The sequence below is a fragment of the Buteo buteo genome, chromosome 21 (genome assembly GCF_964188355.1).
Source record: "Buteo buteo chromosome 21, bButBut1.hap1.1, whole genome shotgun sequence".
NCBI lineage: Eukaryota > Metazoa > Chordata > Aves > Accipitriformes > Accipitridae > Buteo > Buteo buteo.
This window is the reverse complement of record NC_134191.1, coordinates 3,953,956-3,980,631: the sequence shown is the minus strand read 5'-3', so window position 1 is coordinate 3,980,631 and position 26,676 is coordinate 3,953,956. Positions and strand designations below refer to the sequence as shown.

At 42.8% G+C, this 26,676-nt stretch overlaps 1 protein-coding gene across 7 annotated transcripts in view; it reads left to right on the top strand.

The window, feature by feature from the left end:
* CHL1 (cell adhesion molecule L1 like) overlaps positions 1–26,676 on the top strand; it is a 141,665-nt gene that overhangs the window by 52,114 nt on the left and 62,875 nt on the right. The window contains exon 1 of one of the 7 annotated variants that reach the window (XM_075052662.1): positions 15,370–15,468. The exons of the other annotated variants lie outside the window; for them this stretch is intronic. The gene's annotated coding sequence lies outside the window, so the exon portion shown is untranslated. Of the gene's footprint in view, positions 1–15,369; positions 15,469–26,676 lie in introns of those variants that run through there. 7 annotated transcript variants of the gene reach the window in all.

Below are 26,676 nucleotides of genomic sequence, written 5' to 3'. Positions count from 1 at the left end.
TAGAATGGTAGAAAAATCTGTTATGAAGCATCAGTTAACACTATCACGTTATGATTTTTAGGTATATAATTACAATCATGGAGTATTTACCAAGTGTGAATAGTTACATTCCAGTGATTTGTTACCAAATTGGACATGGGGCTTACTTTAGATTAAATTCAGAAACTTTGTGTTTGAAAATTGCTCTGTACTTTATGCCTTGTAGACATAAAGTGCAGAGGAAAACCATGAGAAGACGGAAAGGAAATAAACACCCCATTTGCAGAGATAATGATACACTTATTTTTCTTTTTTAACTTACAATAAAAGTCAATGTATGATAATAGAAGCAAATCGACTTGACCTAAATCCATTGCAAACCAGAGGTGCACTACATATATTGAAAGGGAAGGTTAAGCACCTTAACCAGGGTCCTGTGGAAGTTGGTTTTCGGACTTGATTCTTATGAGACTAAGCCTATGTAATAAGCACTAAATATTAATTAGGCTACTGGTATATTATGAAATAAAGGTGGGTTAGCACTGAGAAATTAAATTGAACCAGATTTAGAAGAAACATTTCAAGTTATTTTGTGCAACAGGCTAAAGCGAATATTGCCTCACTAGTACGTTAATGCAAATAAATTAAATTTTTAGGGATTAGTGACCAGTTTAGTCTATAGAGAATCCAAAGCAGAAGGCTTTAACCCTGTCACTAGTCTTCCCTGACTCATCTTCAGCTGTAGCAGCAGTCATGTAAGTCTTCTTCACCGAAGCACTAGTATTCTCCAGGGACATCTTTGGTCAAATTAGTCTATAATCTTTCATAATGTGCTCTCCAGAGGGTCTTATTACTAAATGCTCTTGATAAGTAATAGTATATGCAAAGTAGATCTGCACTCGTAGGTCCTGTCATGTAATAAATGATTGAAGTATAGCAGGGAAGCGCGCTGCAGTAAAACCTCTATTAGCCAAACCCAAGTTAGTAAAATTGTTATAATCTGAAATTCAGACGTGTCCCCCAGGCTTGCTTATCCACACTGCCCTGGATTTTCAGCAAGTCAGGATCCTTCTCCAGTGCCAGTTTTGTTCTCTGGTGGAACGAGAAGGAAAAGCACCGAAGGAGTAAATAGTGAGCATTTTTTGCTCCTTTTGGCAGGGTGAGGCCTGTGAGGAGGCGGCGAGGCCTGAGGCGTGCCATGGAGGTGGGCCGCTGCGCCGGGTCAGGCATCGGTGCCGCCAGCGTGGCCTTATCGTGTCTGTTGGAAGCAGGAGGAAGGAATCGCTGGAGAACTTCTGGGTTTTATTGTCACTGATTCCTCCAGAAGGGAAAGTCCCGGATTTTATTTCAGTTGTGTATTATTGCACGGGCCTTCTAGCTCTCGCCAGCCACCTCCAGGCCGGAGCCGTGACTGGAGCTCCTCTGTGTGTCCCCAGTCCCTCCGTTCCCTGGTTTTTAGAGCAGCAGTGAATGTTGGGAACCCAAATGGCAGTCACTTTCATTTCTATCCTGGTTTCCCGGTGTCATTTCGTCCGCCGTGGAAAGCCCGCTGAGCATGGGAACTGCGTGCCCACAGCGCTGTGCAGGAGTGGGCAGTGTTCCCCGCTCAGCTCTTACAAAGCCTTGAATTCCAATAATTTCACCTTGCTGAATGTCCTGGATACTTACTCATATTACTTGGGTTTTGTGCACTTTAATTAATTATTTTTATAGGCTCAGAGGCATTGTCAATTCTTCTGTTAAACCTCCGTGTAACATTTATGAACTGGTACAGGGCTGATTTAAGCATCCTTTTGTTTGTAATCAAAAACCTGGATTTTCTGGCAAATGTGGAACAAATACACCTCAGAATAAGGCTTAAATAGTACTTTCAGGCCATGATTAAATGTATTGTTATTAGAAGAGACATGTTTATCCCATGGGAAGTCCAGGGAGCATACTCATTGCACACAGGTCCCATCCTGAGAAACTTTATGGATAGAGAAGGTGTCCAAAAGATGGAAGAAGAAGTACATCATGGCTGGGTGCAAAACGGTTTAGTAAGATCACATATAGAGTCTGTCAGAGTTGGGATCTCAATTTCTGCCCCCAGTCCAAGACCATCTCCTTAATTAAAAGTGCCACAATGATTTGGGAAAGCAAAGGACTGCAGCGACAAGATCAGATTTGAGATTTGTAATCCACATTGTCCTTTTCTGAGCTCACGTTCTGCCTCGCAAACATTTCATCAAGTGCAGGAGAAGCGCTGGTTTGTGTATGAAGCTGGCAGAGTTGAAACGCAGACTGACGTGGACCTCGGCTGCCCACTCCTGCCTGCCCTTACTAACAAGAGCCTTTGTTTAGGTCCAGCAATTTTGCTAGTGCCCCATATATATCATTAGGAATCACTAGCCTAATTTCTTGTTTCATTATGGATGACAAAATAAAACATTAATAGGTTTTTTAATATGAAATGGAAGTTAAATATTCATTATTTCTTATTACTTCAGTGTCAGTAAGCCTTTAATATGCTGTAACTCAAAGAGTCTTCTCTCTGCTCTCTACTTGTACCATTTTAATTTACGAGTGTAAAAGTCACCTAAGCATTGCTTCTGGCGCATTTCATTCCTCAGCAGCTCCCAGCTGTACGTCATGTCATCGTGTGTCCTCATGGATGGCTGCTCATATGCATCACGAATGTTATCTGACTTCTGGTATGCACTTTGGCTTTGGGCTAACCTCTTCCTAAAGCTGAGCCAGTCCTTGATAACTGCTTTTTCAGTATGTTTCAAACGTGGGATATATAGAAGAAAGGTTATGTTAGATGGGGAAAGAGAAGCATTGGGCCATCCGTGTGCACATACTGTGCCAGAGGGATTTGCCATACAGTGTCGTGGTGGCCGGGGAGCTGTAAAGGGATGCCACGTTCATAATATAACAACAGTAGCCAAGATGAGAGGGCCTGGCTTTGCAATTTCTTTCTTAAAGCTATCTGTGTCCTCTTTCACCTTTGCAGCTCCTTTTTGTGTCTGGATAGTTATCTTATTCCTTTATCCTTCCAAGCCAGCTTTCATGCAACTTGCTATCCTAAATTGTCCCCTTCAGATTTGATTTTATTCTGATACAATGTGTTCATATTTGTTTCTAAGCGAGTGTGCTGAAAACATTGACTGCCCATTGTTCTTTAATCCCAAGTATTTTACATAAAAATTGCATTTGAATGCCGTATGTATTTTTGTGGCATCCGCAGAATAGGAGCAGAATTTGTATGCTCATATATGAAGTCTTCTTTGTGTCTTAGTCTTACTCAGAACCCAGTCATAACCAAACCCCGCTAGTTAACACCAAAATACCATAATCATTAGTTGTCTAAGTCATTGTATGTCCCTGCAACTATAGTCTTAGGTCTGCTGATGAAGAGGAACAGCGGTGTGAAAATCAGCATTGGAAACAGAGGGGTTTAAGATGGGGAAAAAGGTATAAAAGTTGATTTTATTTATTATGAATAACCAGTAATTATGAATAATGGGATAAGTGGGCCTGTAATTCAAGCTTCTTGTCATACAAGTTGCATCCCATAGATCTGGGGACTGAATTTGCAGTTGCTAGAGCACAATAGCACCTTTGCTATCCTCCTAAAACTAGAGCTACCAGTGAGTGCTCAGTGCAGGTCCTGCTTGTGGGTCCTGGTCCCTGCCTGGCATCAGTACAGTCCTCGATGCCGAGTGAGCAGGCTGCTGTCCTGGCATCACTGTCCATAATACCATGCAATTCCTCACTTTTGGTTCATTTCTTTTGGATTGCTGGATGCAATGATCACAACATCCTGGGGGAATAACTGTTTCATTTTAATAATCTAAATGCAGTTCATTGCACTGAAGCTATAATGACACATACAGCGCGATGTTACGGTTTTATGCTATGTTGCACCTGGGCATTTTCAAGTAATAAGTTCTTCATATCCAGGTTGAAGAGAATTCTTTATCAGGTACATGATCTCCCCTGAAAGAAACTGCACATTTTGCTTTCTGTATGATTAAATATTTTGCTACCAAGAAAAGCAACCTAACTGTTAAGCTGGTACAATGACAGATCTGCACTACACCAGGCGCTTACCTGGTGAGGTGATTGCTGTTCTCTGATGGGTTGGATTTTTTCTGTATGCAGTAGTATGCCGAGGAGTAAAATTAAGTTGTCACTCGTGATACAACCTTAGAATGAAAGATATTTTCTTTTCACACAAACAGACTTCCTCACAAGTCCAAATTTCTGTCACAGATGAGATACGAATGCTAATTTCTCACTACTGAGTGTTGTGTTTACTACCATGAGCAGGGTCACGGGTGATTTCAGTGTGGTAGGAAGGAGCTGGAACAGCAATAGTCCTAGAGAGAAACTCCAGCACTTGATGGAAAAATAATACAATCAATTAATAGATAATCAAGTGTTAATAATTTAAATGAACTTGGGGATGAACGTTGTTAATATTTAAACATTATTCTGATAGATTAAAATTAATCACAGTATTACCTATCTATCTGGAGGCATACTGGGGATAAATTCAGGTCTACTCCCCAATAGAACGGATTTCTGTAACCCACTTCAACATCAGCTTATGTTTTGTGATTCAAAAGACGTTGAACGTATTTCCTACATGCTATCTACATTTTTACAAGCGTTCAGGGAAAAGAACCTCAATGTCTGCAATGAAATACATTCAAAAGGAATTGTTTTTTGCTTTTTGTTTTGGGTGGGGTTTTTTTAAGAATTCAGAGGGTGTTGCTTTGCTACTGCTGCTTCACGTGACAAAGCAAGAGAGTAACCCGGCCCCGCCAGTGAGTGCAGGTGATGTTGGGGTGTAGGACCTGTGCCCCAGCTCTGTCGGTGCAATGTCAAGCGCCTCTGGTGCAATTCTGGTCCACGGGAGCAGGTGGGAGATTTTTGCAGCTGATGTGCTATTTGTGTTAGGGTTACTCAGACTGGCTGTGACATTTGAAGTCTTGAATGAAAGAAAAGCAAATCTACATGAAGGTGCTCCTTCAGGTGTGTGAACGGAATACATTAGACTGCTCATGCTGAATTTATAAAGTGATGTCTCTTGATTACTCCAGCTGTTTCTCCAAAAGTTTTTCAGTGCATGTCCATTTTAAATTAGTTTTCTTGCAGTATTTCAGTCCTATAAGTTGCTTCAACTAACACTGCAAAAAGCTGGATGATTACTATGTTGTCGTGTACTTTATTTGTAAATCCTGAATGCAGTAGTAGGATGTTTGAATTCCATACTTGCCTTTATTTTTTGCTAAGGGCAATGTCTGTTATATTACAGGAGGAAATCACCTCTTTCATCTTTCTTGATCTTTCCCTTTCCAGCCCTCTGCCCTTTTCATATCATAGCAACAGCTGCAGATATTTTTATTTTATTTTATTTTGAGAGGCAAGTGAGTTCCCCCAAATCATCTGTGGCATTACAGGTCAAGATGGTTATTGCCCATCTGAAATGGCAAGAGTGAGAGGTCAGGGAGCTTGAGGAAAGAGCTAAAAAGCTTTGGTTGTACTAAACTGGGTGTAATGTTAGCCTAGGTGGACCAAAGGGGCCTGGGCAGAAAATGGCAGATTGAGTAGGCTGTGTACAATAACATATGAACCACTTCAGAAAATGTAGTAGGTACTAGGTCACCTAAGGAAGCAGGGCACAAACTACGCAAGATCATCTTTGAATAAAGAATAAAGAAGGAAGCATCTTTATGTAATAGTCTGGACTTTTACACATGCATTCTTTTTCCAGGTAATTTTAAACTCATAGATTCATAGCAATTAATATATTTCAGTCTTGAAACATGGCAGTTCTCCAGGTCCTTAGAAAAACTTGTTTCTGTTGTCCTCATCCCCTTTCCCAGTTCACCTTTCAACTCTCAATGCAATAATTTATTGGCAGCATTTTAGATTCCGATAGTTAGTGCTTTATTCAGTGACTCTAGAAGAAAGGCCAGGATAAAAATTTGGACTCATGAGAGAATCCAGAGGTTCCTCACAGGTTTTTGCTTTCATTCAAATTCTTCTGCTTCAAGGCACCAGACTTCTTGTGTTTTATGTCATCTGGGGTTTTGCTGTAGTTTGCTCCTGTAACGGGTATGTTGTTTGCTACAACTCACATCACAACTGTATATTGTTGGCAAAACGCACGGTCACTGTCTCCTTAAATGCTCTGACCTCTAAAGCTCCATCATCTGGAGTTAAGGTCATCTTCACATCAAGTCAATGTTAGAAGAAAGTTCAAGTCTTGGGAGGAGTAAACCCTATGAGCAGCAGATTGCTCATGATGCAGCAGTGTAAGTGACTGTCGTTCAGGCTGATTTATTCTGAAATTACAGACTTGCAGATATGTGAACATCAGATAAAGATAAGTGTTTTTTCCAGAACTTTAATTTGTCGTGGGCTTACATGCTAGAAATATTAGTTGAATAGCATAGAATAAGATACTGAGGTTTGGATATATAATATGAAGAATAACATTTAAATGGTAGTTAGATTAATAGAACCCTTTAATTATTTGTATCATTTACTTAATCATCTCCATTAGATTTTGAAGCATCTCTAAACCAGGAGGCAAGTCCTCCTAGAAGATCTTCTTGAAGTAATTAAAGCAGGAGACAGATTTATCACAGTCAACATTACAAAAAGGAGGGAAACAAAGAATGTTTCCTTTGAGGTTGAGGTCCTTATCTCTCCTGCTTTTAAGATGCTTGGATGGGGAGCAGGTTCAGGGCCCCAAAGGCTGTTTTTGTGCATGCTGCAAAATTCAAATGTGAAAGTCTTTCTATAGGTGGATTTTGTACAGGAGACGCTCAGGTTTGTATTCCAGCACTTGCTGGAGCTGGCTGGGGAGGCACGGCAGGAGACACAGTCAGCCCGTGGCTCTGCCAGCACTCACAGGGTGGGAAAACACTTCAATGATTTTTCTTCCTCAGATCTCACTTTTACATACAGAGGGTTTCTGTATGTCAAAGTCAATAAAGAACTACTTGGAGGCAAGTTCCCTGTTCATTTTTGTATATGTCCTTTTTTTTTTTTTTTTTTAAATGGGAAGTGTACTTGATTCTCTCTAGTTTTACCAAAATCCCTGACATCCCATGGATCTGTTGAGGTGAGAGGAGATTAGTGGAATATTCTCTTATCAGGACAAGCAGTTTAAAAAGTCTGTGCTAGTGCTGTAGAGAGCATTGCTAATCACAGAAAGGCCTGGAAGAGGCAAGAAGGTAAACTCAGACAAAGTAGAAACTCCTGCACATCACTTTTCTAGGAAATCTTCCTTTGGAGAGGGATGCCAAAGGAAAAGGTGCAGTTTCTGTGAGAGTCATGTTCCCATTTGAACATGCTATGACCTGTGAATCAAGAGAGGTGCTTATGGCAGCTCTTTGAGCTTAAATATACTGACTTTCCTTGTTTTAGGTGTTGTCACCTTACCTTAGAAGGTGGAGACTAGGCAGCAATGAAGAGCAGTGCTCTTGCCTCACTGCTTTTGACAGCTGAAGTCAAATCTTTCTGGTGAGGCCAAGTGAAAGTGAAGGACTTCGTTGCTGTCCACCTTGGTCTCTTTTTTCACGTTCATGCGTATATACCTACCTACATGCATGCATATATACCTACGTGTGCATGTTTGATGCAGTGGAGAGCTCCAGGACCCTGCACACACGCTAGGAAAAATACAGAACGACTTGAGATATTACACCTACCTGAAACCCCCATACCCTTACTGAACTGTGTATTGGCTTGCAAAAATACCTGCTCTGTCTCTCAGCTTTCTATCTTCCTAATGGCGAAGAGCACTGTGCTGTCTCTTAGCATTGTTTTTGAAGACAGTTATATGAAGAGGTGGTTGCTAGAGTTTGGAAATGAGGAGTGTGGCCAAGTGGGGAAGGGATCTGAATCGCTGGAAATAATTCTTTAACAAATGGCTCCCAGTTCTGGGGCTTGTGTTCTTCATTTTCTCTCCTGACCTGTTTTAATTTTATTTTTTTTTTTTCTGGTCAGGGTGTGTGTGGGAATGAAGGTAAGCATTTAATACACAATAAACTTTATAATGACTGTGATTAACATTCACACAAAGTAACTCAGAGATGGGAAAAAGACAGCTGGGCAAGTCTAATAAATGCTTTCATAAGTGGATCTGCTTCCTCAGCACTTGGGAAGAATACACAAACCAAAAAAAGAAAACCAAAAACCCACTCAGGGATTTTCAAATTACCCTTGGAGATTGGGCACACAGATTGCTTATGGTATTAATGTGAACAGAGTAGCCAAATCCCTTGAAATATTGGTCTTAATCATGTCAAATGCCTGGAGGACTTGGTGTCCTGGAGGGAATCCTTCCTGCAGAGAGTTGGGAGTTTGTGCTCCTGCTTTGGGCTTCAGCAGCTCAGAGGTTTCAGGCTGTTGAGTCCCAAGGTTTTAAATAAGCTGTGCTGAGTAAAAGCCCTAAAACCGTGAGTGAAATATGGATTAGGGAATATTTCCTGCACTCTGCAGAAGGCAAAGCTGTACTCGTGGACTGGTTCGGATCTGGTATCTAGATAGCTTTTACCAGCACTGGCCCTGTTATGGACATAGGCTTACACAGAAGTCACCTCTGATCTGTCTGTTCTGTCTGCAAAGCATTGGTGCCCTTTTGGACAGATTTATGTTATACACTATACCTGTGCTCTGAACAATATGATATAAAACAGTGAAGGAACCAGGTGCACACAATTCCTATTTTTTTTTCTAATTCTATTTTGATGTAAAAATAATTTCATCTGTACTCTTCCACTCTTCCATTCCCTCCACCCCCCTGCACCAGCCCCACCTCCAAGAACAGGTTCCTACTTGCTTTCTTTTGTCTTTTTCGTATTGTTACTGTAATGGGCTGTCTTGGGTTTACAGCCACCGGAAATCTTGGTTTGATGAGGCTGCTATGAAACATTTAAAGGTTTAAATTATAAACTCAGAGTGAGGAAATCAGTGATGCATGATTAGTTGAAAGTTTTAAATATAATAGTCATATTTTTCATATTCATGTACAGAAATGGCTTATGACAACTGTAATGTGGCTTTTAATACATATTAATAAACTCTGTTACAATATAGATGGTTTGTACACCTTTTGGCAGATGGCTGTGGTATTAGAGTCTGCACAGCATAAATTAGACATTTAGTAAAAGAAAACAATACACGAGCGATAAGGTCAATTCTGTTCAGAGATGCAGTTCCAGTGCATCACTCCTGCAACCAAAAGGATTAGAAGCAGGATCAAATTTGCCCTAGAAGGGTTGGAGAGGGGGAACATCTCCCGCCCGGAGCCCCACGGCTGTGCCGTTCGGGCGGCTCAGGCTGCCTGCCTTGGACATGTGTAAGGCAGTAAATAGTCTGCCTTAAAACTGCTGTAAAATATGAAAGGAGTTGATGCCTGAGCATTGTCTCCTTTTTTTTTTTTTTTTTGTGCTGTTTGGAAAACAGAATTAGCTGGTGATGAATCTGTGAGTTCTTTAAGTGTGTTACACTTTTCAGGTAGTGGCCTGACAAATGATAGGGATTTTGTAGGAAATCACTTTAGCAAACATTAAAGGGCACTCACCTCTGAGCCGAAATGCAGCAGCTGCTTTAGCAATTTATTGCCGTGCTCAAATACCTATTCGAGTTGATAGTTTGTAATCGCTTTGACTGGTAACCTTGGCATCACTGAAGTAGTCTATAAAGAGATATTAAAAAAAAAAATCTGCATTTTCTTTATTGGAAGTCTTTTGAACTATTCTCATTCCTTAAGTTTTCAACAGGAGAGGCAGTAGCTTCTGGCTTATGCTTTATCAAAATGATTGTCAGGGCGCTTAATGAGCTTTGTGCCAGACCAACCGCTTTAGTAACATATGTCTCCAGCAAGAACGTTGCTCCCGCTGGCTGGGCACACTGCTCCTCTCAGCAGGCAGGCTGCATCTCCCTGCTTAGCTTATCCATGTAACATGTAAATGTTTCAAGACACCCATTTTGAATTAGGGCTTATCACCTTTGTATCGAGCTAGTCCCTTTGAATGGTTGCTCTGTAATGAAGGAAAAGTGGAAATGATTTCTAGTGCAAATCACAAGACGCAAGAAAATGGCTTCTTTTTATTAGTTGGGATCGTGTTTTCTCTTTAAAAGAAAGTGCAAGAAAATTGCGCTTTAATTCTTTGAAAAGAAACATTATGAGATAAGGTGGTAACTAATATTAATGCACAATAACTGCCTGACAGGTTCGCACAACGCGCTGACATGTCATGTCAGAGTTGCTGTAGATAAAGCCAATTTCTTTGCTGGAGATGTAGCAATTGCAGATCAAGTGATATATAATTTACTGAGCTGCTTGTTAATTCTATGGTGTTATGAAATCTCCTGGGCATATAATTACTACAAATGTTTACTTGACTTTACCACATAGCTTGACACTATCCTGTAGAAGTTTGTACTTAGCTTGACATTATACTGTACAAGTTTGTACCTCAGTAAAATTATGGCCTAGCTATAAAATGCAACTATTAGGCAGCAAAATACTAAAGAAGTACAGATGAGACTAAAGGCATTTTAAAAACGCTTTCTACGGCTCGGAATTACAAACATTCATCCCATCTCCCGCTGATTACACACTTTGTAATAGCTATTGTTTCCACGGCTGGGGTTTAATTTTCCGCAGTACATTGGCAGCGCCAGCGATCTCAATAGCAATCCTCCCAGCAAGGTTGCGAGGGCTGCGGGGAGGACAGCGGGGAGGCAGCGTGATTGACAGATATTTTAAGCCTTTCTGTGGTTCAGGATTAGTGAAACATTTACAGGCAGACCTGTTTGAGTGGGTAATATGTGGGCTGGCAGCCACGCTGGGATGCTGGCACCCGCGGGAGGCTCCGTTGCCTGTAGGAAAATTGGGATGACTTTGGGATCGGGTCGGTGTCATTCCTCCCTCCAGGTTACATTTCAACTCTTGATCTCCTCAAAGCCTGGAGCAAAGGTAGTGCCTCTGACGAAACTTAAAGCCACCCTCTTGACTATTCATTGCTAAATTGCTGCTGAGAGGCTCTTCAATTATGCTGGTTAGCCCCAGAGTAAAGGCGTGTGTTTGAGCAGAATATTTCAGGGCGTATGCCTCACCTTCAGCTCTTTTACAGACTGCTGACCTGTCACGTTAAGCAGGCGTTGGGGTTACGCTCAGCCCACTTTGGACCGGGACACATTCTGCAACGCCGGTCCTGTTTATGCGGCGGTCCATTAGGTCTAAAAACAGATGAGCTGCACTGCACGCCGGTCTGGATGGTTTTTGGAGTCCTGGATTGTCCCTTTCGAGAGGGAGAAGCGGTGGTAGAGATAACAACCAGCTCCTGGGACGGTTCCTCCTGGCCTGCAGCTTGCTGGTAGCAGCCCCGGAGCTGATTTTGCAGCTAGTGAGAGCCACTCCCAAACGCCTGGGATGCCCAAACTTGTCCTGGATTATAGAGGCTTAAAGTATTTGTTGAAAAAACTGATTTCTTTGAGGGTGAAAGCGGTATTCCTCATGCTCAACCAGTTTGCATGAGCCCATTTAAACATCAGGCAAGTTGAGAATGAAAACAACTTTCATTCTAATAAAGCAAAAGTTGCAAAATTAGAAACAGTGTTACAAAAGAAAAGAGGACAAAATTAGGAAACAGAAACTTAACATATACCTGGATTAGCAGCTGCGGAAGGCGTGACCTCTGAATCAGGAAACTCATTTGTTTTTACTTTGGTGCTTCCAGCCTGATAACGCTCAGATTTTGGTGAGGTCTATTAGAGGTGGGAGTCTACTTGGAGATTTTGCTCCTCTCTATTTTTTTTTTTTAATTTCCTGGCTACTCCTAAATGTAAAAGGCATTTTATAATAGCTCTCAGACTCTCCCTGATTTCTCCACTGATTTGAAGGACCTGTGAGTCTGCATCTACCTGCCTGGTGCCCTGGAGAGTGCTAATGAACTGAGGTTTACTGGCACATGGATCTGAGGAAAGCAGAGGGACTTTGGGATACTGCCCTTTTCTGTTCCTCTCAGGAAACACACTGAATTGCAGTTATTTGGTAACGTTTCTAAACAATATAAACCATGTTAATAAATTCCCCCAAGAAAGGTTTTCCTGAGATAGGTAACAGCGAGTGGCCCCAACCCCAGCCCTGCTTTGCTTTACTAGTTGCTTCTGTTAGCTGGAAAGGCAGGGAAGAGATCTGGTGCATGAGTGGAATTTGATAGGTTTCCCATAGAAACAGAGGATCAGATTTATTTTTTTTTTGCCAGTGAAGGTGATGTCAGTTGGGAGCATCTGTCCTCACCTCAAAGGATACAGTCTGGTGTAGATTAAAGTGAGGGCTGAGTCCTCTTGTGCCGCTCTACTGATGCAACTGAATAACTTGTACAATCTTGTCTGTCTTAATATATCTCATTCACATATATATATATAAAATCTGCTTGCTGCTATTAGTCTTTCTTTTTGAAATAAATTCCCACTGCGTCTCTCAACTTGGAGAGTTCAGGCAGGTTTGAAATACACTGTTGAATGAAGAGTTCTTTGCCACGCTCTGCCTCGGTGAGCTGCTTTTCTCTCTGATCCCCGCGGACTGCCGTCACCATCGTGGGATCTCCCGTTCCCTGCTTGGTGCTTTGAGACTCAGTCTGTCTTTCATTTCTTCCCTAGTGAGTTACTGCTCCAGCCTCACAAATTCTCCCAAGCTCCTGCCCTGCTTCTCTCCACACAGCACCGAGCCCTCGCTCATCTGCATTCCCTGCTATTTTGACAGAATCAGCCCTCTCCCAGGATCTGTTCACTTGCTCATCTACATCTAACGGCAGCTGCTTCGAGGCCCCGCGTAGCTGTACCAGGCTTGTTGGTGTCTGGTCTAATATCCTCATGTACTCCTCTTTGCTGCCTCTTTTTCCCTGAAACCTTTCTCTCTCCACCTCCTTTCCACACCCCAAGTCCTGCTCTCCGCTGTGCGGCTTCACAGCACTTCGCCCCTTCAGCCTCATCCCTTGCAGCTTTCTCATGACTGGGGAGAAATTCAAGGCAAATGAAATTTTTAAGAAACCTGCTTGAAATCTGTATTTCCTAAGAATTCTCTTATTCACATTGCAATACTCATCTCCATTTCCATTCTCTATTGCAACCTGCTTAGTACCTGTTGTGATATCATTTACCTGATTTCCTTTTCAGTTATTGGTGGGAGAGAAGGCAGAGAAGGAAAAAAAAAAATCACTTTGTGAAGTGCTCTGCCAATTTACCATGCCATAAAAGAGATATGCCATAGTTATTACTAAAGTCTAATTATGTAAATGACATAACTTAATAATGATTATTAAATCCCAGCAAGTTTTGTTTATTTTCCTTATTGTTGATGGTTGTCCTTGATAGCAAATGTCACGGTGCATATCACGAAATTAATTTTTGTGGAGACTTCGCGTCATTATAGGGGCGAGGAGGCCTTGCAGGCAAAGGCACGGGCTGCTCAGCAGACCTGTTATCTTTGCAAGAACAAATGTTGTCCACAAGGATAGCAGAGAGGGAAGAGAAAACTCGCACAGCAGCAAATATTTAATTAAAAGAGCTGCTTGGGCTGACTAGTTGTGGCAGCAGCTGCTTAAACAGAGATCTGTCCTTTAAATAACTTCAGCTAAATAAAGGGAGAAAAAAAGAGCGAAGGGAAAAGCTCAAAGGGCATGTGCTGTAATTGCAGAAGTCGTTTTCATTTTTGCATTGCAATGTCTTTAGTAGCCGTTAGCTGCTCCTCTGCCTGTTTGGAAAATCAGGATGCTTCAAGCTCTGGGAGCTTTACACGGTTGCCAAAAAATAGGGAGGGGAGTGTCATGGAAGTCAGTACATCACCTGCCAGCTCCTGTTACCCATATTTTAGGTGTACAAGGTCTACTGAGGAAGGCTCCCATTGGCTTTTCTGCCATGTAGAATAAAACAGAATTTGGTAGGTACAGGGTTAGTTCTTTTCTGGTATTCAGTGGCTAAATTATAGATAAGCATGTGGCTGCCCATTGCAGCAGGTTTGGCCTTGTGCCCTCATGCCAGAGCGCTGCCCCGGCTGTGGGAAGTTTTCTGCATTTATGATCAGACTCTCTGTGAGTTCCCTTTGTGCCTTCTTGAGCCGTGACGCTGTGACATGGACCTCTAAAGGATTCATGCTATTCATTGAACATGAAATATTATTTATAATAATATAGTCACATTTTTCAGGTAATACCTAAGAGCATCCATCAGGCTTCCAGATGCAGTTCAGCTATATAATAAATGATGTTGTTCACCCCAAGGGGATGAATCTAATGGACACACCAATTGGGTTGGACAAGCAAGAAGAGCGTGGGGTGTCCGTGCATTTGTATGTGTTGGGGAGAGCTCTTTGAAATGCTCAGATCTGTAAGGAGTGAAGCCGTGCAGCCAGTCTTACCTGTGCTCTGGGGACCTTTGTAGGCTCACAGCTGGCTGCAGGGAAGCATGAAGAAGCAGAAGTTAAGTTGGAGATATTTGAGAGTAAAGTGTATGACAGGTATTGTGCAGTTCTTGTCTTTTTCATAACTGACTCCTCTCTGGTTTTCTTAGCCATTTTCTGGTTAGTCTTTCTAAGGTGTATTATCAGTTATGTGAGATAATGATTAGAGGGCAATAAAGTGGACCTGTCCATGTGATGCGATACAAATGAGATGAAAAACAGTATGACCAACAGTATTTATGATTTCTCCATTTTTTCTTTTTTTTTCTTTTTTGTTTAAGAAAAAGGTAGAACAACACGTGATGTTATAGAAGCTCTGTATGAAGTGTATAATACAGTTTTCACGTGTGTGACATGGAGAGCGCTTTTTCCCAATATGCATGTAATTGATTAGTACAATACATCTGCAGACGGGCTGGCGAGCAAAAGTCACACTTGTTCTGAAGAACATCGTGTTATGGGCAGAATGGGTAATGAAGACCATGGTTCTGTGTATTCAACGTTCAACATTAAGATTCTCCTTACAGTTTTATGTAACTTTAACAGATTTTATACATTCAAGCAGAAGTTTTCCACTCCTGATATATGTTTGTTGTACTTCTAATTTAAATTTATTTACTTGAATTTCCAGCAAGGTGGACTTCAGTTTTTTCCAAAACTGGGACAGGGGAAAATATGGTGTGTTTGTGCTCGGTGTTCATACAATCACATCATCGGGAACCGGCAGCAGCTCCAGCTTTTGGAGCAAAGACTTAAGATTTGGTCATGTAGTTCAGGTGCATGTGTTTCACTGCTGCCATGGAAAGCAAACCACCCAAAGTAAAGAGAAACGAAACGTAATGATGTAATTACACTTGTGTAGTTAGTGGGCACTACCTCCGGGTTGTTTCTAAGCCTGCTTGTCTGGTCTTGAGAGATACTTTACTGAACTCCCATCGGCTAGCTCAGGGAGAATGGACTTAGTTTTGCCCAATTTCCTTCAATACATTTTTCTCCAGGTACTTAGTAAATAGGTGAGTAATCTTACATTTTTTAAGGCTTTTAGACTGTTTGCATAGTGTGTTTTGCTACGTGTGTTGCTTCCTCGTTGTTCTCTGCACAGGCAGCTAGTTGGAGTCAAATTGCATCTCTAAAGATCAACTGTCCTTTAAAATATACCATGTGCATATGTGATCTGTCTAATGAAATAACTTCTGTGTGATCACCTGAAAATAATGAAGTCACAGACAGCTGCTTTTCTGCATCTTGCTGGTAGTGAAAGGGATGATGAGAGTAGATCCAGGGGAGAGAGAAACAGAATTACGAATTCTTTTCCCTTTCTTTCACAGCTACAGTAGATATATTCAATATATTGTCAGCTAACTGTCTTCAGTGTAGATTGATGTTTTGATTCAGTGCCCTGAAAAAAGGCATTAATGGAGAGAAGCAACTACTGCAGCTAAAAATCATTTGGGTCTGGAGCGTTTTGAACGACGCTTTTCCCTTACAATGGTAAAACTACATAAGTGAGAGCAGAAAACTGCTGCTCATGCTCAGAAATAATCTTCACCTTATCAACAACTCAGTTCCCCTGAAAGCCTTGGTACAAAACATTTCCACTAACACAAGCTATTGAAATAAAATGGTGACCAGATAAATTATAGTATTATGCTACTTAAAAGAATGTTTCAGGCACTTCCAGTAAGATTATAAACTCTTTCCTCCCTGGAGATCCAGCCGAAAACTTGTCCCTTCAGTTTCTCTCATGCCTCTGCTGGGATTGTAACAGCTCCTAAGGAATACAGGTGAGACAAGAGTCTCCCACATATATGGGCTGGGTTTTTGCATGTGTGTTTTCCTTCAAGCTTATTGGGGGTTTTTTTAGCTGTAAAATTGTTCATGGAAAAAGGAAATTACTGTAGATTTCAGCATCCAATGTAAACACAAGAAGAGTAGGAAATGCAGAATCAGGATGAAATATCTATTCCTCTTTTATGCTATCATGTTTGCTCAAGTGCTTAGACTTCCTAATGCATAAACTGGGCCAAATCCTGCACTTATTGCCATAAGTAAATTCCTCTGGTACTTCTTCCTTGGTAGACTGCAAATCCCACTGGTAAGTGTGGATCCTGCTGTAAAAGCTAACAAAGGTACCCAAACCGAGAGGAGGTGCTCCCTGTCCAGGCAGGGCGTGCCAGGATTTCAGAATTTGTCCTGCAGTGATGTGGATGGTGTTTAACTTGTATCCTTAAATGCTTTCATGCAATGTCTGTGGTTAAATCATTACATTTAACTTGATTTTTTTTTCTTAATATTTTTTTAAGGTAATCCCTTGAATCCCTAGTAATGTGGAAAAAGTTGGAAGCTTAATGGCCTTGACTTATCGGGAAAAGCAAGCAGTGTGAGGTCCTCCATGAAGCTAGAAAAGCTAATCTCCTTTATTACACAGAAGGAGGAAAAATCAGAGGAAGGCAGAAAGTACACGAGATTGCTTGCCGTGAAACTCTTCGTTGTCATGAGTCACTGACTGCAATTTAAATTAGAAACGCACAGTGTCCCAATGACTTTCACTGTCTTGTTGTGCTATTGTGCTGAGATACAAGAATAACATTGATATAGAAGGAGATTTGCTTCGGTTTTGATGTTAGTTTTCCTTTGGTTTTAAGGTTTTGTGTGTGAAGCCTGCCAGGATTTTCCTCTCGGGATCTTGGGAACACGCTGAGCCTCCCCCGAGTCTGTGAGGCAGAGAAGTGCTGTGAGCATGCATCTTGCATGGCACAGGTGAAGCAGTGGGCTCAGATTTAGGATTTTTGATATTTGGCGGTATTTGCCGGTGTTGTATGTTGTGAATGAGTTCACCTGTCTGGGATGCATCAGGAAAAAATGATACCTAATGGGTCAAGTGGGAATAATAGCTGTTTTCTGCTGTTTATAGAAGTAATTCATTTGCAATTAAATACTTTTTTTTTTTTCCTTTCCCTGTTCGTATTGTCACCTTGCTACTAGCACAGGGAACTCTCAAGTAAACACAAACCCATGCTGTGAAAATCACTAATGCAAAGTGGAAGCCTCACCGCTCTGCAGCAGTTTCTGTTGTTGTCAGATGATTTTCCTGGCACGGGGATTGCTCCCGCACTGTGAGCATGCCACGCTCTCAAATGGAGCCCATTAGGTGCTGGGTGCTGTGGATTTTTGCCCTCCTTTACTACCTGCTAGAGTGCAGAATTTCTCCCATGGCAGACTTTCGAGGAGCCCTTACCTATGTGTTGGGGAGGGATAGATGCTGTTTTCACCGAGCTTTATGCTGAATGAGCAATCTCATTAGACTCCAGGCCTGCAAGGAGCTCTGCTTGGCAGATCCCCTGCCCGCATTTCCAATTCAATAGGGCTCTGCCTGGCTTTGTGGCTGCTGAACCATGTGCTGCGGAGCGGGAGCTGGAATGGCTAAAAGTAACCGTGGCATGAGCTGGGTTTCAAGAGAGGTTTTCAAGGTGAGGCAGGATTTCTCCTAGGAGGTGTTGCTTTACTAGACTGCATTTGTTTGCTGTTATTAACACGAGAAAGCTCATGGTTCTGCTATTATTTTGCGCTTTGAAAGAGGGAGAATGAGCGTACAAAAGAAGAAAGCGCCTTTGCCACAAATTCGTTTTGAAATTCAGAAGAATTTGCATTGCCTCCGTTGGAGGAGGCTGTCATTAGCAGTCTCATCTGAAAACAAATGGCAAACTGCTTTTATTTCCTTTGTGCTTGGCTGACATGCCGTCATTTCCAGTCATCCAGCCCAGTTGCTACTGTACTTTGGTTTATGCTTCATGCTTGACCTATGAGCTGAAATGCTAATCGCTGATGAAAATTTCAATTAACATAAAACTAGTTTTAGCAGGAAATGTGGTAAGCTCATTTAGGAGGTATAGAATCTCAAGGAAATATATAACTGTAAAAGCCTCAGACAATAGTTTAATTTTTAACCAGCTGGTGTGCTCTCAGATGTATCTGCAAAGCTCAAATCTGTGCTGTTTTGTTACCAGCAAGGGGAAGTGATTGTCATTGTGTATTTGTAGGTCTGTGAAAAAGCCATGCTCACAACATTCCTCTAATACAGCGTTATCTCCTTGTGCTGGAATAATTTCTCTGATTTCATTGGTTAACAAAAAATGAATGAACGTATGGCCATACCTTTAAGAAAAGGAGATACAACAGATACACATGGCGGGGATTAGACCACTCTTACATGTGTAAATGTGCATATATATAAAGCCAGGAACCTTATTTTATGGAGACTTGTACAAGTGTTATGCAAAGTACACTTTATAGTGTAATGAAGAAATATAATCTAAAATTTCATCGTGGTATTTTTAATTCAACTTTAGATACCTTAGAAACTTGCTAATTAAATAATTGTAGATTTCTCAGAAGTCTGCAAAATATTTACACAAGCAATTTATGCTGCAGGATTGGATACATAGAGCTCAAGTACACTGTCTTAAATCCAGATTTTCCCCTGAAAGAGAGGTTGCTGCCACAGTAGAAGAGAAAGCAGGCTAGAAGATGAATGTAAAGATATGGACTGGTTCCCACTTCAGGAAAGACTAAGTTTGTGTCAACAAACCTAAACTCATCTGTTAAAGGAGCTGCTATAGTGGCCCAGTGCTCCCGCTGCTCAGAGTTGCTGCCCAGTTGACCCAGTCCGAAAATGAACTGGAGAAAAAACAATTTTACACGCAGTGAGGATGGCCAGAGAAGAAACGTCTGAGACCAAACTGGGCAGCTAAGTTACCCCACCGCACGCACACGCTCTGGTTAAGCTGGTGCTCTGGGAGGGTTCAGTCCGGCAACGGGACTGCAAAGGGGGGATACAGGGAATTCCACGATCAGAAGTGATGCAGAGGGGGGGACCAGCAGAGAGTCGAGGAGAGCCAGTGAGACTATTAAGCAGCAAGTTTAACACCGTACTTATTGAGGGACTCATTTTCTCAGGTGGTGGAGGTCAAAATATATCATCAATTAAGAAAAAAGGAAAAGGTACTTAAATTTGTGGAAGAAAGGCCCCTGGGTGGCTATTATGGACAAAAGGTTAGATGCAGCATCTGGCTCAGAAAGTCCCCAAGCAGCTATAGGAGGTGGGGAGGATGTATTTACCAGGAGAGGATCCTCCTGCACTCCCTCTGCTGCTTACCTGCGCCTGCCCTGTCGGGAGGGCTGAGCCAGAACCACTGCAGTGTGACCTGGTGTCCCGCTCGTCGTTAAGCACTGTTGTTCTCTTTAAATCAATACAGATGTTTGTATTTATTCACATATTTAAGAACATCCATAACGGTGGAATCTGGCTGCAGGGTATTCAGGTTTATGTGTTCCTAATGGTAGAAATAACCACATCAGTGGTTATCTCAATTTACTTGTAAGTGCCGTGTCAATAATGGTATAACTGAAGTTTAATGACGTATTCATCATAAACAATGTACCGTTCACAGTTAACATTTATTTCTTTGGTTATGAAAAAGCTAAACCAAGTATTGATTTCCACACTGGATTTTCTGTTGAGTCTCTATTACAAGTGCTGCTCAGAGGCATTTTGAGCTCACAGCAGAGCTGATCTGATGGGGGTGGCAAACCTGGTCCCCTGACCGTCTTTGCAGGGCTGCTACTTTGTGAGTAGGTTTCCATCATGAATATCCACAGCTGCAAACGTGAACTTTGTTTTTGGCAGTTGTGTGATTTGTATGAAGTCAGTGGTTTTGTCAAACATTCCAGGTCTTAAGCTTGCTCGCACAAATTTTGACAGGAAGCAAATACAAAAAGTGGGGAATTTTATTTAAGATTGTTTGATTTAAAGTTTACAAATGATCCTCTGCTGGGCTGAGTCAAGTCTAGTTAACATTAGATGGGTTGAGCAGATAGACTAAAATGGGTACTGACTAATTATTTATTAAGATTAAATATCATGTGTGTGGCATCTGTAACAATGTGTTGCCAGAAACATTGCTTAGTTCTGCCCTGTTTTTAAAAAACAAACTGAATTGAAAGGAGCCAGCCAATGGAGCATGTTGGAAAGTGTAAGCAAAAAAAAAAACACCCTCGAAAAAAAAGTATTCAGATAATCTAGTTTGTATGACTCATATTGGTGAAATGACAATAGGGAATCCATTTATTTTTTCAGGAAAACCTGAAGACCTCACACCCTTTGGCAGCAAGCACCTCTAGATCCTACAAAGGTGGTTCACATCAGCAAATGTCAGCAGAGAGCTACCAACAAGCAGATCATTTGTACTGATTAGAAACCACATTTTTTTAGTTTTTAGTCATTGTGTGTGTGTAAAAGACATGCAAGGCTTTAAGAAATATGGTGCTTGTACTCCGTGATTTAGTAGTACAGTGCTTCAGCTACTAGATGTATGAAACAAATTAAATCAAATCTGTCAGGTGCTGTACCATTATATGGGCAGAGTGATGACCAAGAGAAATCATTAACCATTTATAGCTAGCTTTTAAATGATTTGAGAGCATAGGATGTGATCTACTGAGACTTAAGGGGAATTGCATTTTAGGATTTTGTTGGGAACAGCTGGGAGTAGATAGGGAGTATCTGCAAAGATGGATAGCTGGTGCCGGCTGCCTTCTCCCAGGGCTGGGCACTTGGAAGGGAAGGTGCTCATACACCTTTTCAGCTTCCGCTCAGCTCAGGGTAGATCTCAGACAGAAACAGCATAAATTGAGTTTCCACACAATTTGCACAAACATCCAAGTGAGATGTTGGTCACAGCCGGGCGATGGCAGACCGCCGGCTCGGGGACCGGCACCAGCCATCACCGCGCTGTGTCTGCCTGGCTGGGGAGATGCCCTGCCCGGCCAGTGTCTGACTTCTCTTCCAGAAAACCAGGACTTGACAAGCTGGTCTCCCCAAATCCCTACTTATTTCTTAAAACCTTGTCCCAGGGAAATTAATTCTGATACTTACACTGTTTATCAAATTGAATGTTTTACTGCTACTCATGCTACAGTAAAACATTTCACAGCCTTGCGTACGTATTTCTTTATTATTTATATTCATTCTATCACATTTTTAGAGGGTTTTTTTGTGATTTGAGAAACTGGAAGCCTGACGGATTACAAAATTGGGAAGGCATAACAGTTACAATCGTATTTGAAACACATAAATTCTGTGAAATAATGTTGAAGTTTAACTGCACTGAAAACTTTTACTTTACATGTGCTGTCCAATAATGTTTCTAAAGTCCTTGGCAAGATAAATAATGCATAGACTTCTCTCACTAAACCTCCTGAGAGTGGAATTGCATCTAAAAAAAACTTCATGCTGATGTGCTACAGTCTATTTGGAAATATTTTACCACGGAAGGAAGATCGTCTTTCTGATTTGGATGATTATTTTAATCACCTCCAGCATATGCATCATGGGCTGCTTTTCTGAGAACTGGCAACATCCAAAAATAGGTGGTTGGGATAGAGTCAAGTGAAGGTTATCCTCTCCCTGGTACTAACACTGGGATGACAAAAAGCTTTTAGGGGAAAAGCTATGTATAACATTGACACCTGAAGTAAAACGATGGGTCCTTATGAATATTCCTTCTCATCTTTTCCAAACACATGAGTGACTCTGCATGTTGGGGGACATTCGGGGGGGGGGGGGGAAGAACTATAGCTGCATAAACTACAGCTGTTGCTATAGCATTACATTTAAGGTTTCACTAGCATAAATCTCAACCTTTCTTAGCTAATTAGTGAAGTAGGGACATATTCCTACCTGTAGCATGGAAAGGTGCAGAGGTGATTAATCCTGCGTGCCCCCTGGGGCTCAGCCTGTACCCCAGGGGACCGTGGCCCCTCTTCTGGGAGCTGCTGGGGGACCAGTTTGCCCCACGCTGAACACATTTCCTTGCCTTGTGAGTTTTTTGTCACCTATTTGCTGGGGAGAAATGGGCATGGAGGCTCACTGAGGTGGAGATGAACGCTTTCGGAATAGAAGCCCTCATCATTTTAGGTGTCACCTCCAGTGGCCCCTCAACCAGGGCGTGCAGCTCGGAGCAGTTTGGGTGGAAACAGGCAGGTGGAGCATCCCTGCTGCCCTCCACTCTCAAATTCCTCAGCACCCGAGGCCGCTCCCTGTGATCCTCAATCGAGCCTCACCTTCTCCAGGTTTCACACGACCAGCGTCCCCAAAGAGGTCTTCACAGGTGGTAGGGCTTCGGGAACCTTCCCTTCTGAGGGGCACATGGGTGGGAGCTGCCTCCCCAGCTGATGGGTCTGGGCTGACCTCAGGCTCTGCAGGGCTGGAGGCAGAGGCATCGGTTCTGGAGCATCGGTTCTGGAGCATCGGTTCTGGAGCATCGGTGCTCGCTGGGCTGAATCCCGACCGCGCCATTGGGACGCGGGCAGACGTGATCTGCTTCACGGTGCGACTGGCAGCCGGGGGTAAAACCCAGCCGTTGCCCTTGGCTGAGCAGGGACTGCTGGTGTTTTGGGATGGGGGATGTTTTGGCTGTGGATGGGATTTTTTTTTTCTTCTTCTGTGATCATAATTGAGAAAGAGTGAGAGTACTTCATTAAGCTCCTGTGCTATATAGTCACTTAACTTGCAACTTATGGTGTAATTAAATAACCAAATTTTTATTTCTCATACCAGGAGGCAATTTTTTTTTCCAGAGTTTTGTTCAATTATTATGTAACTGGGGCCACCCCGAAGGCTGTAATTTCTAATTACCAATGGCTTTTATTTAACAATCTTGTAACGTATATGTCACTGAGAAATTAAATCTGATTCTAGCTAATGAAAAGGTCAGCTCAGAAATGTACCAGTATTAAGCTATGGGAATCCAGTACTTACATGAATATTTGTGCTGTACAGGACTTATACAGGGACTAAATCTTACATATTTTAAGAGGGAACCAAATAGCTGAGATTGATGCCATATTTAGTATTGCAATATAATTTCTCTTGGAAGCAGTAGACCAGTAATCTGGGAATTTTGGCTGTCATTGTGCTACTATTTATGAACAATTTTAATGTCGTAATTATATGTAGGGAAAATTGTTCACTAGGTTTATGAGATAAATGGAAATTTAATTTTTTTTTCCTTGTTTAGTTGTCCAATATTTTTATTACATGCTTCTGGAAGCAACGGTATACAAAAAAAGAATCTGGAACTGGGTTGCTCCTTGAAAGTACTGATATTTTGAAAGATTTGCTCACTGTAAGTTAAAGGCAGCTCATTAAACAAACAAATGAGCTGTCCTTAGAGCAATCAGTATTTACTATTAACTGAACAGCACAGTAAATAATGAATTGCAGGTAAGGAACTACAGATAAGTATTTGCAGTGAATTCAAATTACTTGACTTAAGCCTGAGGCGGAGAAAAGAGAACATTAAGATAGAAATGCAAGGGGAGAAGGGGGAAAAGGAAAAAGGAAGAGGAGGGATCATAAATGTAACATTTGTTGTAGCATCCATGTTCATCCATTGTGCCGAGGAAAGGTTTTCTTCGGTAATCTTTTGCCCCCCTCCCTGGTGCAAGGGACGCTGGAGCCGATTCTGCGTGAGAACAAAGAGGGATGTGGAATTCCTGGGAAAAAGCAGGGGTCCACAGCAAGCTCTGGGCCCTATCCAGCACACTGGCTCAGAGAGCAGGGCTGATGTTTTTACCAAGGTCAAAGTTTTGTCAGTTGCTCTCTGCCACTGACTAGACCCCAGGAGAGCGTTGTGCTTTGGCACCAGCGAGACCAAAACCTGCCCCTGGCTGCCAAGTGCTTGCGCAGCTACCTCATTTATTTCTCCAAATTACTTAAGCAGCTAAATTGTTCATTTGCGAGGAACTAGCACAAGACGAGAAATTTTGGGTTGGAGTTTAATCATCACAGCAGTGAAAGATTGCACTGCCTGAAGTTTGAGTACGCAGCTGCGTTTGAGACCAGGATGGATGGGGTGTCCGGAGGCAGTCTGATATTGCTCATTTAGGAAGGGGCTTCGGGTTGTTTGGGTGCTGGAGATGAGCGGGAAGGTCGGTGATTTAATCAGGGACTCTGCAGTGTCAGCTGAGCTGGGGGCCTGAGGCTTGGTCGGACAGCCAAACGTGTGACAGCCATACTAAACACCTAACGCCCGGCAGCCCTGTCTATACATCACCTTAAATAAGGTTAATCACTTGATGTAGGTCTCCTTGCAGGGAGGACATATGTCTCGCCTGTCCATCCACTAAGGACCATCGCTGTCCAGAACAGGGCACAGAGGAGAACTGGTTAAGTGGGGCATACTGGGGAAGATGTGGGTGAAGTGTTAGTCTTCCATAATAACTGCTGTCACAGCCAGCGTAACGCCTCCGCTGCTCTATTAGGGATGATATATATAACATACGAACAGGAGGCTTATCTTGCTGGATAGTTATCACTAGGTAAATACCTCTGCAAAGATACTGTTGCTTAATTCACGTCACCCTGGGATTGTACCTTGTGGAAACGGCCACAGAGTAAAACGGCAGAGGTTAAATGCAGCTGCAGGGAGGTTTCCAAGTGGCCTTTGGAAGTAGCCGGTTGCTGTGCTCGAGTCCAGCACCGTCGGTCCCCAAGTGCTCGCTGCTTCCAAATGCTGGTGCTGTCGGCCCCCTGCATTAGTATTCAACACAGGGAAAAAGAGCAAGGCGCTAGACAGACCGACTAATTACAGCAGCCTGCAGAGGCAAGTCCTGCTGTACCACATGATAAAGGATATCTTTCTTATTTAGTACATTTCTTCTTTGCTCTCTGTCACTTTATTAAAAAAAAAAAAAAAGAAAAAAGGAAGTGTGAGCTAATAGGTTTGGTTAAGGAATCAAGCTGTTTCCCTGTTTTTTCTTGAATTTAATCTGAATCTATGCAATGCTTTGTAACATTCGTACAAAAAGAAACTTCCTGCTCCTCAGCCTGCAACCCTAGCAAGCTGCACACCTCCCGTAATCTTAGCTCCCCTTCCTCCGGTTGGCATCCTGACACGGGCTGCTCTGGTCCCCAGAGCTGTCAGCAGATGCAGGGGGAGAAGAGGACTTCGCCACCACTAATGTACCATCTGCAAGCGGCAACACCGGTCAGATTTTTATGAGCCTAAATTGCAACTGTGTGGCTAGAGGGTTTGCTGTCAGAGCATCTGTTTTACCGTCGATGACACAGATAGGTCTGGAACCGAGCGTCTGCCAGGAGCAGGTAAGGCAGGGTGGGAGAGCCCGATCCTGCAGTGACAGGAGTTGTGCAGCCGTCAGGTAGCTGCTGGCTGGGGCTGATGTACGGCTGGGGCTCGTGTGTACCCCCCCAGGCTGTGATACTGCCCAGATTTTATTGGACTGAGGTTTGGAAAGGTCTGTTGCTCACAAGTCAGAGCTGGGAGAAATCAAACTGAGGGAAATATCGACTGCCGCAAAACCGAACTTACTGGCATTGACCGATTCTGCCTGATTTGCCCCCAAACACAACCTGGGGGCGGCAGCTCAGCCAGCAGGTCCCCATCCCCGCCGGTGCCCTTCTGTGCCGTCCCCCTCTGTGAAGCGAGGCACTAAGCAGATTAGTCAGCTTCTTCCATCAGCGAACACTCGGTGCCTAAGATACTTATAAGACATCTGGTTTTTAGCCTCATTTCTAAACAAATGAGGCTTATGTGATTATAGTGTCTGTCTCTTGTCCCCTCGTTGGCCAGTTTCAATCTTCACCCAGGGATTTTGGTCTCAAAGACGTTAACTTCCAGGAAGTTTTCATGAACTGGTGACCGAGTGAACAGAAATTATCCTGCTAATGCCTCTGGAGAAAGGGCCGCAGCACAACCTGTTGCTCATCTCCGAGAGCTGATGCGAGAGGGAGCACGCCGGGTAAAAGAGAAATCTCTGCTTTATCCCTGCGTTTTGTAGAGGTCCAGCAAACCAACCATTGGGAGCAAACCACCCTGGAGCGGAGCGGGCTGGCTGCGTGGCTCAGCGCTGTCTCTGCTCCAGCTGCAGCCAGCTGTGCTGGGCAAGGGCGAGCATCCCCACCGCGCTGCCCAGGTCCCACCTTCTGCCTGCCCCCACATGCCAAAAGCTCTCGGTGACCCCGGGATTGCTTTTCTGATCCGTGGATTAACCGGATGGTGTGTGCAAAGATACGAGAGCTGTGCATGAGCTAGGCTTAGTCTGGAAATACGAAATACGTTGCCGTGGTCGTACAGCTCTGCTTGTGAACTCAGTGCCTTGAATCGGAGCTCGCTGTGCTGTGCGGGGCTGGGCTGCCAGCG